Below are 15,510 nucleotides of genomic sequence, written 5' to 3'. Positions count from 1 at the left end.
AATAGTAGCGATGGTTGATTGGGGTTTTGTGTACAACCTGACCAGCTCGGAGACACGCACTCCACTTTCATACTTAGCAATGATCTCTTTCTTCATATCCATAGTAATTCTCACCCTTTTTGCTGTAGGGTTGGCACTAGAAGCTTTCTTGGGGCCCATGGTGACTTATTTTGCAGGTGCAATCACTAAAAACGCTGTGATAATATGAAATGTTCCAATTGTATGTTTGGATGGGACCGCGGTGGCTGGCTGGCTTGTAAACACTGGCCACAAGTGGACGCGTCTCGAACGGAACAAATCGTGTTGATTGAGTTTTTTAGCGCTAGTCGAGGCAAAATTTTTGCGTTAAAATCTATCGCTAGTCGGATTTAACGTTAGATGATGCCATCATTGGTCGAGGGTCCATTGTAATTTCCTCACAAACAGAACACAAAGAGTAGTAGTCAACAGAGTAAGTCCGAGGCGGCTACAGTGAAAAGCTGTGTTCCACAAGGCACAGTACTCGCTCCCATCTTGTTTCTCATCCTCATATCTGACATAGACAAGGATGTCAGCCACAGCACCGTGTTTTCCTTTGCAGATGACACCCGAATCTGCATGACAGTGTCTTCCATTGCAGACACTGCAAGGCTCCAGGTGGACATCAACCAAATCTTTCAATGGGCTGCAGAAAACAATATGAAGTTCAACGATGAGAAATTTCAATTACTCCAATATGGTAAACACGAGGAAATTAAAACTTCATCAGAGTACAAGACAAATTCCGGCCACAAAATAGAGCGAAAAACCAACATCAAAGACCTGGGAGTGATCATGTCGGAGGATCTCATCTTCAAAGACCATAACATTGTATCGAACGGAACGAATCGTGTTGGTCGAGTTTTTTAGCGCTAGTCGAGACAAAATTTTTGCGTTAAAATGTATCGCTAGTCGGATTTAATGTTAGACGATGCCATCGTTGGTCGAGGGTTCACTGTACTACCTTGGGGAACTCCACATGTTATCGGCAGGGGTTCTGATTCCGTTTTGTTGATTTTAACAATTTGTCTCCTGTTGCTAAGGTAGAACTTAAACCAGTCTACAGAATCTATACCAATAGCTTTTAGTTTCTTACATAATATATTGTGGTTGACAGTATCGAAGGCCTTGTGCAGCTCTAAGGTTACCATACCTATGAGGTTCCCCGTTGACATTTCAGTTCTCAGGTAATCCATCATATCTTCTAAAGCCCGACTAATAGCTATGGAGAATGTTGTTGTCATTAAGGTACTTAACTACTTGACAGTACACCACCCTCTCTAGAATTTTGGATATTATACTGAGTATACTAACAGGCCTATAGTTGCTTATATCAGACCTACTATTTTTCTTGAAGATAGGAGTAACTCTGACCTCCTTGAACCCCTCCGGTACGGTATTAGTGGTGACTGACAGATTTATTATGTGAGCAATAGGGATTGACAGTTCAGAAGCACCATCTTTTAGGAACTTAGACGGGATGTTATCAGGGCCTGTGCTCTTAGTTGGGTTTAACCTGCTTAGTTCTTTTTGAATAGTCATGAGATACACTTACTAGTTGACAACTGTTTGGGGTTACCCCTTTATTGGTATAGTATGTTTGAAACTTATCAGAGTCTGTGTTAAAGGTATTTGATGCAGCTGGTAGTTTACTTACTAGTGTTGATGCAACAGATGTGTAGTAGGAATTAAAACAGTTTGCCACCTTAGATGTTTCGTGGCATACCTTGTTATTGATAGTGAGTACAGTACTATGTTAAACCTATCTACTGGTTTATGGCTATACCCCAACTGTTTTAGTTGTTGCCAGAGCTTTTTGGGGTTATGCTTATACTCTTTAATTTTTGAGCAATAGTGCTTTGCCTTTGCTCTTTTTATAAGTCTCTGCACTCTGTTCCTCACCCTTTGGAATTCATTTAGTGCTGCAATATCCTGTCTGTTTGCTTTAAATCTTTTTAGCAGCTGGTCTCTTATTTATAAATTACGTTCATAAATTGTTTGGGGAGTGGTGGTGGCAGAAGCCTGTACAGCTTCTCTCAGTGGCCATTATAAACTCAACAACACTTCCATCAAGCTCTCTGGAATGGATTAAAATCGTTACCCAAGGGTCCACTGTAATAATGTTATTATTATTAATTTAGGGAACTGGAGCACAGATCCAATTCCCTAGATCAAGAGCCCCTCACCATGTACGAACTAAGAATAATAATAATAATAATAATAATAATAATAATAATAATAATAATAATAATAATAATAATAATAATAATAAAACCTAATAGTAATAATAATAATAATAATAATAATAATAATAATAATAATAATAATAATAATAATAATATGTAATAACAGTAAGGAGAAATTCAGAAGGCTGCCAGTAGTTGGTGCCATGATCAGCAAAACATTGGTAACCACTACTGCTTTTCACCTGTCTAAACTTAAGTAGTCTATAAGTTTTAGGTTAAGTCTGCCCGAAATGCCTCGGCATGATATTTATTTATTTTATGTCTTTGCAAACAGTACATCGAGATTTTGTATTTACAATAGTGGGTTGCAATGCAAAGAGAACCTCTATTATGCCTAGGCATTATCGGCCAACTTAACATTATTGGCTTACAGACTACTTAACACTAAGAATTATATCTTAGTTGTACAGTAGGATAGTAATTATATCATAGTTGTACAGTAGGATAGTAATTATGTCATAGTGGTACAGTAGATTATTAATTATAAGTGAATCTAATTTGTATAAGACAAAAGATATATTCATATATTCAAAAATGCTTTTTGTGAAAACAATGATTGAATTATATTCCTGTCAACAATGGATAAAAGGTTCAAAGTGATTGCTGAAGTTATGATGTGGGAGTACGTAAGTGAGTATGTGTGTACTGAGTATATTTAGCATTTAGTCTAGGGTGATTAAGTGGCTTTTGAGAAGAGTCTTAAATTGATTTTCAGACCAGGTTACTTTAATATCTTCTGGTAATGAATTCCATATTTTGGGGCCCTTTATGTGCATAGAGTTTTTACACAGTGTGATATGGACACAAGGTATATCAAAAAGAGATCTGTGTCTTGTGTTGTGGTCATGTGTCCTGTTTAGGTTGGTGAGGTGAAGTTTGAGTGGTGGGTTTATATTTACGTGTATTGCTCTGTGTATGTAGAAGGCACATGAATAAGTATGGATGTTCTTAATGGTGAGCAGATTCAGATTTTTGAAAACTGGTGGAGTATGCTAGCGGGATTGGGAATTTGTTATCATTCTTACTGCTGCCTTTTGCTGAGTTATTAGGGTTTTAGGTGATTGGATGTTGTTGATCCCCATGCACAAATTCCATATGTAAGATAAGGGTATATGAGTGAATGGTACAGAGCCAGGAGAGCTGATTGTATTATGATATGTATTATGATAGTATGCCTACAATCTAGGATTCTCTTGGTGATTTGTTGTATGTGTGTCTTGAACTTAAGGCTACTGTCAAGGCGGATACCTAGGAATTTTCCCTCTGTGAGTCTTGTGACTGATGATCCGTTAAGCGTCATGTTAATTGGAAAACTGGGAGGTCATAAACAGCTGACCGAGTGGCTGAGTCTGACTGTCTGTTACCCTGAACATCAATGAGTCAAAGTTCAAAGGAGGGAAAAAACCTGCATCAAGTAGTTCTGGAATAGGACATCCATGGCAACCTCCCTTGGTAATGGAGCTGAGCCACTGCCATAGTGTATGATAAACCTTCCATTTTTTAGAGAGAGTGAATCTTGCTTTCAGGTACGAAAACTGGGTAATGGCAAGAATATACAGGGTGTGCTTCTCCCCAGTTAATACAAGGAAAAGGGTTGGCTGCTAATACACATTAAATAAATACATGATTGAGAGGGGTTAGATTTGAGTGCAACTTGCATTTAAGTTAACAGGGTTATCAAAGCTTATTTCTTGGGTAACACTGATAATGTGTTGGGAAAATATTTTTTAGTGGGCTTGGGTTTGATAAAGACTTGCCAAGTATGGGCTGGTAGTCCTTCTGCAGTGTTCCTCCTTTCTTATATTCTTATAATAATAATCTCTTTTTCTACAAGTACATGATACAACTTGTACAAACCTAGCTGACATCAATGATATACTATCTTGAAAGCCCCTGGTTATACAGATCATTTTGGACAATTTTGTTCCTAGGATGCAACCCACACCAGTCGGCTAACACCCAGGTGCCTACTTACTGCTAGGTGAACAGGAACTGCAGGTTTCCTAAGGAAACATACCTTAATATTTCCACCCATACTGGAGGATTGAGCCACAGTCCTCAATGTGTTGTGAGCTGAGTGCACTACCAACTGAGCCTGCAGCAGAGTCTGGGCATTCTGCTGGTGATATGCAATATGTGGCATTGTGGTTAAAGCACAAGCATTGCCTATACTGCTGAGGTGTTGGTCACAATTCTCGTACCAGTTATCTGTCCTACTATAAAAACTAAAGATGGTGTAGTTATGTTGCTTGGATAATATCTTTGGCCTTGATCAAGACAGAAACAAGATACATACTTTGGTGTAAATTCCTGATGAATTATAGTGTGAAGGATGAAGATAGTGCCACAGCTTGAACTGGGAAAGGAATACTGTGGACCCTCAGTTATCGGCTGTTCCGGATATCAGCCAATTCGGATTTCAGCCGCTTTTTTGGCCGAAATTCTATCCTGGATTTCGGCCTGCAACTCGGAAATCAGCTGTATTGGATGCATCCACCTGCTGTGTTCATGAGTCAGTCTGGCTTTGTCACTGGGTGAGTGAGCAAGACCTCACGCATGCATCCAAACATTTCGTTATAATCCATTGTTTTTTGTGGTTGTTTATTGAGTGCAACTGCAAAATAAGCCACCATGGGCCCAAAGAAAGTTCCTAGTGCCAGCCCCTTGGTAAAGAAAGTGAGAAACACTATAGAATTTAAGAAAGAAATTGTAGTAAAGTACGAGAGTGGTGTGTGTGTGTGTGCTCGAGCTCGCCAGGATGTATGGGAAATCCAAATCAACAATCACTTCCATCCTGGCAAAGAATGTAGAAATCAAGGAAGCTAATGTTGCAAAAGAGGTAAATATGCTAACGAAACAAAGATCACCAATAACCGAAGATGTGGAGAAGTTATTGTTGGTGTGGATCAACAATAAACAATTAGCAGGAGAAAGTGTTGTGGAGTCGATCATTTGTGAAAAGGCTAGGCAGCTGCATGCAGACCTCGTAAAGATAATGCCTGAAATGATGTAGACCTCATAAAGATAATGCCTGGAACGAGTGCTACTGTTAGTGAATTTAGGCCAGCAAAGGCTTGTTTGAGAGATTTAACCCTTTCAGGGTTTTGGACGTACTAGTACGGCTTATGCACCAGGGTTTTTTGACTTACTAGTATGCCTAAATTCTAGCGCCCTCAAATCTAGTGAGAGAAAACTGGTAGGCCTACATATGAAAGAATGGGTCTATGTGGTCAGTGTGTGCAGTATAAAAAAAAATCCTGCAACACACAGTGCGTAATGAGAAAAGAAAACAACTTTGTGTTTTTATATTAAAACAGCGACTTTGCACTGTATTTTCGTATGGTATTTATTGTTGTATTCTAGTTTTCCTGGTCTCATTTTATAGAATAAAAGACATATTACAGAAATTGAGATGATTTTAACTGGTTTTACAATGAAATTGAGCTCAAAGTAGCAGAAATGTTTGATTTTTACCAAAGTTCAAAAGTAAACAAATCATGCCAAGCGTCCAATATACGTCAACTGGTGAGTCTAATATTCTTTCACAAGTGCGCTGATATTATTTATACCATTTCTACACTAATGCAGTAGTCTGCATAACAGTAAATCTTCTATTTTTTGTGAGAATAAAAATTCAAAGTGGAAAGCAAAAGAATGTAAGAGGGGCATGGGGACATGACTAATTAACAGACGAAATGTTATTTTAGTGCCAGGAATGTCTTTCTTGTTTATTCTGAACCCTATTTGGAAATTGGCATCTTTTGAAATTTGTGTGAAATTGGCAAAATTGCTAAATTCTGACCACTGTATTGGATAGATGAAATCGGTAAATGGGTGCTTTCTTGTACTCATTCGATAGAAAAAATGGAGTTCTAGCGAAATAGTTATGATTTTTGTTGACTAGTACACTGGAATTGGCCGAAAATAGGGCTCAAGGTGGGCAAAATTGCCAATGCGTAAACAATGTCGAGACCGCTAACTTCGCGAGAGCATAATTCCGTAAGTTTTCCATCAAATTTCATACTTTTGGTGTCATTATGATTGGGAAAAGGTTCTCTATCTTTTCATAAGAAAAAATAATTTTTTTTTTTAATTTTGGCGACCCTGAGAACAAGTCTGGGAGAGGGCCTGGGGACCCTGAAAGGATTAAGAAGCGTAGTGGCATAAACAGTGTTGTAAAGCAAGTTCAGACTGCAAGTTCAGACAAACGTGTAGCTGAAGAATTTGTGCATGAATTCAAGAAGTACATAGAGGCTGAAGGATTCCTCCCCACAACAAATGTTTAATTGTGACGAAACAGGCCTCTTTTGGAAGAAAATGCCAAAGAGGACCTATATCATGCAGAAGGAAAAAGCACTGCCAGGACACAAGGCTATGAAGGATAGGCTTACTCTTTTGTTCTGTGGCAATGCTAGTGGGGATTTCAAATTGAAGCCTTTACTGGTTTATCACTCTGAAAATCCAAGTGTTCAAGAAAAACAATGTCGTCAAGAGTAAATTGTGTGTAATGTGGAAAGCTAATAAGGCATGGGTCGCAAGGCAAATTTTCATTGACTGGGTCCATGAAATGTTTAGCCCAAGTGTGAAAAAATGCCTCCAGGAAAATAAATTGCCACTCAAGTGCCTCTTGGTACTGGACAATGATCCTGCTCACCCTCCAAACTTGGTAGACCATTGTCTGTGGAGTTAAGTTTTATAACAGTAAAGCCTCCTAACACCACTCCTCTCATCAAGCCCATGGACCAGCAGGTCATTTCTAACTTCAAAGAGCTCTACACGAAAGCAGTGTTTCAAAGGTACTTTGAAGTGACCTCGGACACTGATTTGACCTTAAGAGAGTTCTGGAGGAATCACTTCAATATCCTCCATTGCATAAGCCTTATAGGTAAGGCTTGGCAGGGAGTGACTTCCAGGACTTTGAACTCTGCTTGGAGAAAATTGTGGCCAAAATGTGTCCAAGAAAAGAATTTTGAAGGGTTTTGAGGCTGACCCTGACCCTGACCCTGTTGACCCTCTGCCTGTTGTGGAATCTACTGTGGCTTTGGGGAAGTCCATGGGATTGGATGTGAATGGCCAGGATGTGGAAGAGTTGGTGGAGGACCACAGGGAAGAGCTAACCACTGAAGAGCTGCAAGACCTTCATTTGCAACAGAAACAGACCACAGAAGGGGGAAGAGAAGGGAGAATGTGCCTTCTTCAGTGATTAAAGACATTTGTGCAAAGTGGAGTGAGCTGCAAAATTTTATGGAGAAATATCACCCTGACCAAACTCAAACAAGCCATATCTGCAACACGTTCATTGACAAAACCTTGTCCCATTTCCGGCAAATCTTAGATGCCAGGAACAGAGCTCTCTGGACAGTTTTTTGTGCAACAGTGGTACAATGACTCTCAAGCTGGTCCTAGTTGCAGTAAAAGACAAAGAAGGGAAGTAACCCCAGAGAGGGACTTGATACCTGAAAACTTACTGAAGGGAATTTCCCTTCCAAACAATAAACTCTCCTCCCTCTCCCCTCCTCACCTTCTTCCATATGCCAACAAGAGTCTTCAATAAAGGTATGTAATGTTCATTTATTATTAAAATTAGTGCTTTATATTTCTTTCTCATTGTTTTGTGTATGTAAAACTATAGTTATAATTATTATTATAATCAAAAAAAGAAGCGCTAAGCCACAAGGGCTATACAGCGCTGCAGGGTAGGGAAGGAAGCAAGGGAATTGGATGGCAGAAGAGAGGGGGGATGATCAGCAGGTTACAGAAAACAGCGGGGCAGGGGATAGTACGGGGGTAGAGGGTAGCAAGAGATTGAAGTAGAAAGGGCTGAAGGTATCAGAATTTGTGAAGAAAGTCAGTCGTTGTCAAAAAGTCAATGAGAGAGTCCGGATGAAAGGTGGGTCCATCAGCGAGAAGGGGAGGTAAAGAGAGAGCAGCGGAGTGAAGACGACGACAGAGGTAAATTCTGCGTGCTCGTTGATAAAGTGGGCAGTCCAACAGAATGTGGCTGACTGATAATGGAGCTTGGCAATTGTCACAGAGAGGAGCAAGACGCCTCTCCATGAGATATCCATGAGTAAGATGAGTATGGCTAATGCGAAGACGGGAGAGAGTAGTCTCCCAACCTCGACACTGGTGATAAGAAGATGGCCAGTAACCTATACTCGGTTTAATAGACTGAAGTTTGTTGCCGAGCATAGTAGACCAACGTTGTTGCCAACGGGTGTGAAGGTGGGAAGATATTACAGCAAAATAGTCCGTAAATGGAATACCTTTATAAGAAACTGGTAGGTCATGTACTGCTGACCGCGCAGCAGTGTCTGCCTGTTCATTGCCCTGTACGTCAACATGACCAGGGACCCAACAAAAAACAATATCTTTATGCTTGGTAAAGATGCGGCGTAGCCAAAGTTGGATACGGAGGACTAAGGGGTGAGGTGTATCAAATTTTTGTATAGCCTGTAAAGCACTAAGGGAGTCTGAGACAACCACAAATGATGACACAGGCATAGATGCAATACGGATAAGTGCTGTAAGGATGGCATATAATTCAGCAGTAAAAATACTAGCCGAAGATAGTAAATGCCCTTGTACGACGCTGTCCGGAAACACTGCTGCGAATCCTACGCCGTCAGAAGACTTAGAGCCATCTGTGTACACAGCAATGGCATGAGAATGAGAGTGAAAGTGGTCAAGAAAAAGAGAGCGGGAAGCGACCGTAGACAGTTGGGCTTTCGAGCAAGGGAGGGAGAAAGAGCAGACTCGAACAGCTGGAACTTCCCAGGGGGGTAGGGAAAAGTGAGATGCTACATGTACATAGAAAGGTGGTAGTTGAACAGAAGACAAGAGCGAATGAAGGCGAAGAGAGAAGGGACAAAACTATAGTTAAAATGTATTTTTTGCTAGCATTATGGGTATCTGGAATGGATAAATTGTATTTACATTAATTCTTATGGGAAATATTATTTCGGTTTTCGGCCTTTTCGGATTTAAGCTGACCTTCTGGAACGGATTATGGCTGATAACCGAGGGTCCACTGTATCAGTGTATTGTGACTGGGGGATCACTGAAAGAATGGTTAAGAGAAAAGGTTGTTGGCCTGCTAAGTATACAGCCAAATCAGAAAAACTGTTACAAAAAAATTAAATACACCTACCATCCGACTTATGACCGAGCTTGGTTCCGACCAACCGGTCATAAGTTGGAATGGACGTAAGTCGAACTTTACTGCTGAATACATGTATCCAAATCACACTTATTGTAATGATTTTATTTTATTGTTTCATTTTAGTATCTCCTTTTTTACTTTACTTTTTATGCTGTTAGTACTCTATTTTATACTGTAAGGTTTAGGAGAAACACTGTGTACAACATAAACATTTGTTTATTTCTGAAAACATTGAAATACAGTATAAATGAAACTGCATGATCAGAAAAGTACAAAATATTGAAATACAGTATAAATGAAACTGCATGATCAGAAAAGTACAAAATATTGAAATACAGTATAAATGAAATACAGATAAGGATTGGGACACATTTACAGGCCACTAGTGCTTGGTTGGGGATCCTCTATGCTTTCTTCCTCTGAAGGGGTAGGGGTGGGAGGAGGTGGGGGAGCACTCTTCTTGATAAACATACAGAGATTTGTTTGAATTTTCCTTTTTTTTTTTTTTCATCATAAATGTCTCTGTATGGACGCATTGCATCCTGTACCATTCTCTCAGTATTGACAAACCTTTCAATGTTAGGGTCCATATTCTCTAATTTTCGTAGCCCTTGGTTTATCAATGAAAAACACTGTGATAATTCATTCACCGAGAACTTTCTTTCTGGCTCCTCTTCTTTTTGTTCGTATTCTTTCTGTCTTTGTTCTTCTGCTTTTCTTTCTTCTTCTATTATCAGGAGTTCTTCATTCGTTAGCTCTTTAACTTCTTCTGTCAAAAGTTCTTCAATGTCATCCACATCACATTCAAGTTCAAGTTTGTTAGCCAATTTTAAAATCACACCTCTCAGCACACTTAACTTCTTCACTGCTGAAGCCATGAAAATCTTGAAGAAACCGGGCATTACACTGCTTCCAGACTCCGTTCATACACTTAGCTGTGACTAACTCCCATGCTTTTGCTATGTTTTTGATGCACTGATAAATATTATACTCCTTCCAAAAATCTCTTAAGAGTTAGTTCTGGGTCTGAATCAATGGCCTGGATAGCTTGATCAAAAGATATGCGCAGATAGTGTGCTTTAAATGTTGAAATAACCCCCTGATCCATTGGTTGTATGAGTGGGGTGGTGTTGGGAGGCATAAACACCACTCGTACATTAGGGTCTAGATTGTCCAAGTGAAGAGGGTGGGAAGGCGCATTGTCTAAAACTAAAAGAATTTTGAAAGGTACTCCTTTTTCCTGGCAATACTGGCATGCAGCTGGGATGAAACAGTTTAAAAACCAATCCTCAAATAAGGCCAATGTCATCCATGCCTTACGATTGTATCGATAGTGCACAGGGAGGGTATGTTTGTTTACATTTTTGAGAGCACGGGGGTTCTCGGCCATGTAAATTAAGAAGGGTTTTAATTTGAAACCAGCAATATTTCCCCCAAGCAGCAGTGAAACCCTTTGCTTCATAACCTTATGCCCTGGCACACACTTCACTTCCTTAGATACATATGTTCCTTTAGCCATTTTTTTCCAGTACAGGCCATTTTTCATCAACATTAAATATTTGCTCTGGTAAATACCCTTCTTCTTTTATTAGATTATCCAAATGAGCAACAAAGTTTTTTGCACCTTCTTCGTCACAAGCAGCTGCTTCACCTTTCGCTACCACATAATGAATTTGGTATTGTTGACGAAATCTCCTAAACCACCCACCACTTGCAATAAATTCTTGATTATACCCCTCACCAGCACGTTGTTTCAACATGTTAAACAAACTTTTTGCTTTTCTTTGCACTTCAGAAAGCATCACATTCACTTTTCTCTGCTGATAATCTTCTAACCAAACATTGGGCATTTTTTCCATCTCGGCAATTGGGCCTTCACGTTTCTTTGTGATAATTGTTGATGTCATAAAGGCCGAAGATTTCACTGCTTCTTTGATGCGCTGTTTATCCTTAAGTATTGTTGACACAGTGGAGTGGGAGAGGTGAAGATCCCGAGAAATGCTGTTGACGTTTTTTCCATCCTCATACTGCTTAATTACTTTGATCTTCTGGTCAAGAGTAAGAGCCTTTCTTGCCTTCTTGCCACAGTCTCCAGTGCAAGATTCAGACTTCCTCTTAGGGACCATGGTGAAATTTACTGTCCAGTTAGTACAGTTAAATACAGTATGATGCTGCTGATAGGGCAGGGGAGCTAAAAGTGACGCTGCCTGCATGGCGCGTTGCCGGGAGTAGCGGGCAAATATCGTACAGTGGTATGCATCAGCCGGCCCAGCCCTGCTGCCAGATGTATGGCCAAAAGTCCGGTTGTAAGTTGGGTGGACGTAAGTTGAGCAGGTCGTAAGTTGGATGGTAGGTGTACTTCGAGGAATTATAGAAAGGGTAAGGGATGAAAACAGGCCTGGATTGCTTGCCATCTCTGTGGTCAATGTTCTCATGGTATATTCAGGGATTTTAAACCAGTGACCACATTTGACATAAACTCAGAGAGATGTTTTTGGGTCTGTCCAAACGAGATACACCTGTACGAGGAAATGACATCTATATTAATCCTTTCAGGGTCGAGAGGCCCTTTCCTATTATTATTATTATAATCAAAAAGAAGCGCTAAGCCACAAGGGCTATACAGCGCTGCAGGGTAGGGAAGGAAGCGAGGGTATTGGGCAGCAGAAGGGAGGAGGGATGATCAGTAGGTTACAGAAAACAGCGGGGCAGGGGATAGTACGGGGGTAGAGGGTAGCAAGAGACTGAGGTAGAAAGGGCTGAAGGTATCAGAATTTGTGAAGTAAGTCAGTTGTTGTCAAAAAGTCAATGAGAGAGTCCGGATGAAAGGTGGGTCCATCAGCGAGAAGGGAAGGTATAGAGAGAGCAGCAGAGTGAAGACGACGACGGAGGTAAATTCTGCGTGCTCGTTGATAAAGTGGGCAGACCAACAGAATGTGGCTGACTGATAATGAAGCCTGGCAATTCTCACAGAGAGGAGCAGGGCACCTCTCCATGAGATATCCATGAGTAAGACGAGTATGGCCAATGCAAAGACGGGAGAGAGTAGTCTCCCAACCTCGACACTGGTGATAAGAAGACAGCCAGTAACCTATACTTGGTTTAATAGATTGAAGTTTGTTACTGAGCATAGTAGACCAACATTGTTGCCAACGGGTGTGAAGGTGGGAAGATATTGCAGCAAAATAGTCCGTAAATGGAATACCTCTATATGAAACTGGTAGGTCATGTACTGCTGACCGCGCAGCAGTGTCTGCCTGTTCATTGCCCTGTACGTCAACATGACCAGGGACCCAACAAAAAACAATATCTTTATGCTTGGTAAAGATGTGGTGCAGCCAAAGTTGGATACGGAAGACTAAGGGGTGAGGTGTATCAAATTTCTGTATAGCCTGTAAAACACTAAGGGAGTCTGAGACAACCACAAATGATGACACAGGCATAGATGCAATACGGATAAGTGCTGCAAGGATGGCATACAATTCAGCAGTAAAAATACTAGCCGAAGATAGTAAATGCCCTCGTACGACGCTGTCCAGAAACACTGCTGTGAATCCTACGCTGTCAGAAGACTTAGAGCCATCTGTATACACAGCAATGGCATGAGAATGAGAGTGGAAGTGGTCAAGAAAAAGAGAGCGGGAAGCGACCGTAGACAGTTGGGCTTTCGAGCAAGGGAGAGAGAAAGAACAGACTCGAACAGCTGGAACTTCCCAGGGGGGTAGGGAAAAGTGAGATGCTACATGAACATAGAAAGGTGGTAATTGAAGAGAAGACAAGAGTGAATGAAGGCGAAGAGAGAAGGGACGGAGTAAACAGGGGCAGCGAACAAATAAAGAATGTCTACTAATATCAGCGACCATTCTATAAATGGAAGGATTGCGGAGATCATGAGAGCGTACATAGTAGCGAAGGCAATGGGTATCACGGCGATCGGATAAGGATGGAACGTTCGCTTCTGCATAGAGGCTCTCAACAGGGAAAGAGCGAAAAGCACCAAGGCATAAACGTAATCCTTGGTGATGAATGGGGTTAAGGCTAGAGAGAGTAGCAGGAGATGCCGCTGAATAGATCTGGTCACCATAATCAAGTTTCGATAAAATGAGGGTGGAATGTAGGCGAAGGAGGGTTCGACGATCAGCTCCCCATGAAAGATGAGCAAGGGTTTTAAGAAGGTTCAGCCGGCTGTGACAAGTTGCCTTCAGAGAGGTAATGTGAGGTTTCCAGGATAACCTACGGTCAAAGAGGAGGCCCAGAAACTTGACTGTATCACGTTCAGGGATACGGGAGCCATAGAGGTACAAAGGATGATTGGAGATGACAGAGCGTCTAGTGAAAGTAATTTGATGGGTTTTAGTGCTGGAAAATTTAAACCCATGTGTGGTGGCCCAATTGGAAACACGGTCAACCGCATGCTGGAGAGAAACTGTAATGAGGTGACAGTCAGCGCCTGCACAGGCAATAGCGAAGTCATCAACATAGAGTGATGACCAAATATTTGATGGAAGACTAGAAGCCAAATCATTAATAGCAAGGAGAAAAAGTGTTGTGCTCAGAACACATCCCTGGGGGACACCTTCAGCTTGGATAAAGTCCAGGGAGAGCACATTATTAACCCGAACACGGAAATGTCTATCAGTTAAAAAGTTCTTAAGGAAGAATACACAAATAACCCGCACATAAAAGAGAGAAGCTAACGACGACGTTTCGGTCAGACTTGGACCATTGACAAAGTCACACTAACAGAGGTGGAGCAGGACGGCTATATATAGGCAGGAAGAGGTGGTGGTGGTGGTGGTGGTGGTGGTGGTGGTGGTGGTGGTGGTAGTAGTAGTAGTAGTAGTAGTAGTAGTAGTAGTAGTAGTAGTAGTAGTAGTAGTAGTAGTAGTAGTAGTAGTAGTAGTAGTAGTAGTAGTAGTAGTAGTAGTAGTAGTAGTAGTAGTAGTAGTAGTAGTAGTAGTAGTAGTAGTAGTAGTAGTAGTAGTAGTAGTAGTAGTAGTAGTAGTAGTAGTAGTAGTAGTAGTAGTAGTAGTAGTAGTAGTAGTAGTAGTAGTAGTAGTAGTAGTAGTAGTATACAAGAATTGTATATAATACCGACAGGATGAAACTAAGACACACGCACAACACCCGGGCATCCCCATCGTAGACGCTTCGCCATCCAGCCAGCCACTGGATGGCGAAACGTCCACAACAAAGACAACCAGACGCCGCACATGTGTCTTAATTTCAACAGTAGTTGTAGTAGAAGAAGAGGTAGTAGTGGTGGTAGCGGAAGAAGTGGGAAATAAGGAAGACGAGCCAGTCAAATACAAAGGAAGGGGAGCACTGCAAGAGAGCTAGATACCCACAGAGGGAGAGCAAGCGCACAGAGGTGCGTGAAAGGGGAAGTGGTGAAATAAAATAAATGAAGAAGGAACAGAAACACGAGACAGGAGAGAGAAAGACAACCCAGAGGAGAAAAGGAGAGAGGAAAGGGGAAGAGGAAGAAGAAAAAGAAAAAGAAAAAGTGAGGATTCAGTAACAGAATCGGTTGTGGTAATGATGAAACAAGAAAGGCAATATCCAGAGTAGATAATGCCCGAGAAGGAGAGAGATGTAAAGAACAGAGTGTATACCACCTATGCAAGTGGATACAGGCTGCTGTGTAATGCAGCGAAGTACGAACAAATAGCTGATGGTATGGAATATCAGTGCGTAGAAGAAGGGCACTTTCATTAAAGGTCCCATCAGGAAAAGGATCTGAAGAATACAATAAATTATAGCCTGAGATGGGAGAGATAACAGCAGAGTGTAATTTTGATTCCTGTAAGCAAATACCAACAGGGGAAAACTGGGAGAGTAACATCTGAAGCTCACCCTGATTACCCCTGAGGCCACGTATATTCCACTGTAAATAGGCCATGATTGGCAATGATAAAGATACTTGAAATCCGCAGGTAAGGGTTCCTACGGACTAGAGGGGTTAGAAAAGTCCACCTGCGGAGGCAGCAGAAAACGTTCAAGCAGCGAAGGAACAGTGCGCTGTGAAGAAAGGAGTTGCGCAGATGGAGGAGAGGAGAGAGAAGGAATGGAGGGTGGATCAGT

This window comes from Cherax quadricarinatus, chromosome 54 (assembly GCF_038502225.1).
Source record: "Cherax quadricarinatus isolate ZL_2023a chromosome 54, ASM3850222v1, whole genome shotgun sequence".
Lineage (NCBI taxonomy): Eukaryota > Metazoa > Arthropoda > Malacostraca > Decapoda > Parastacidae > Cherax > Cherax quadricarinatus.
This window is presented reverse-complemented; position numbering follows the sequence as displayed.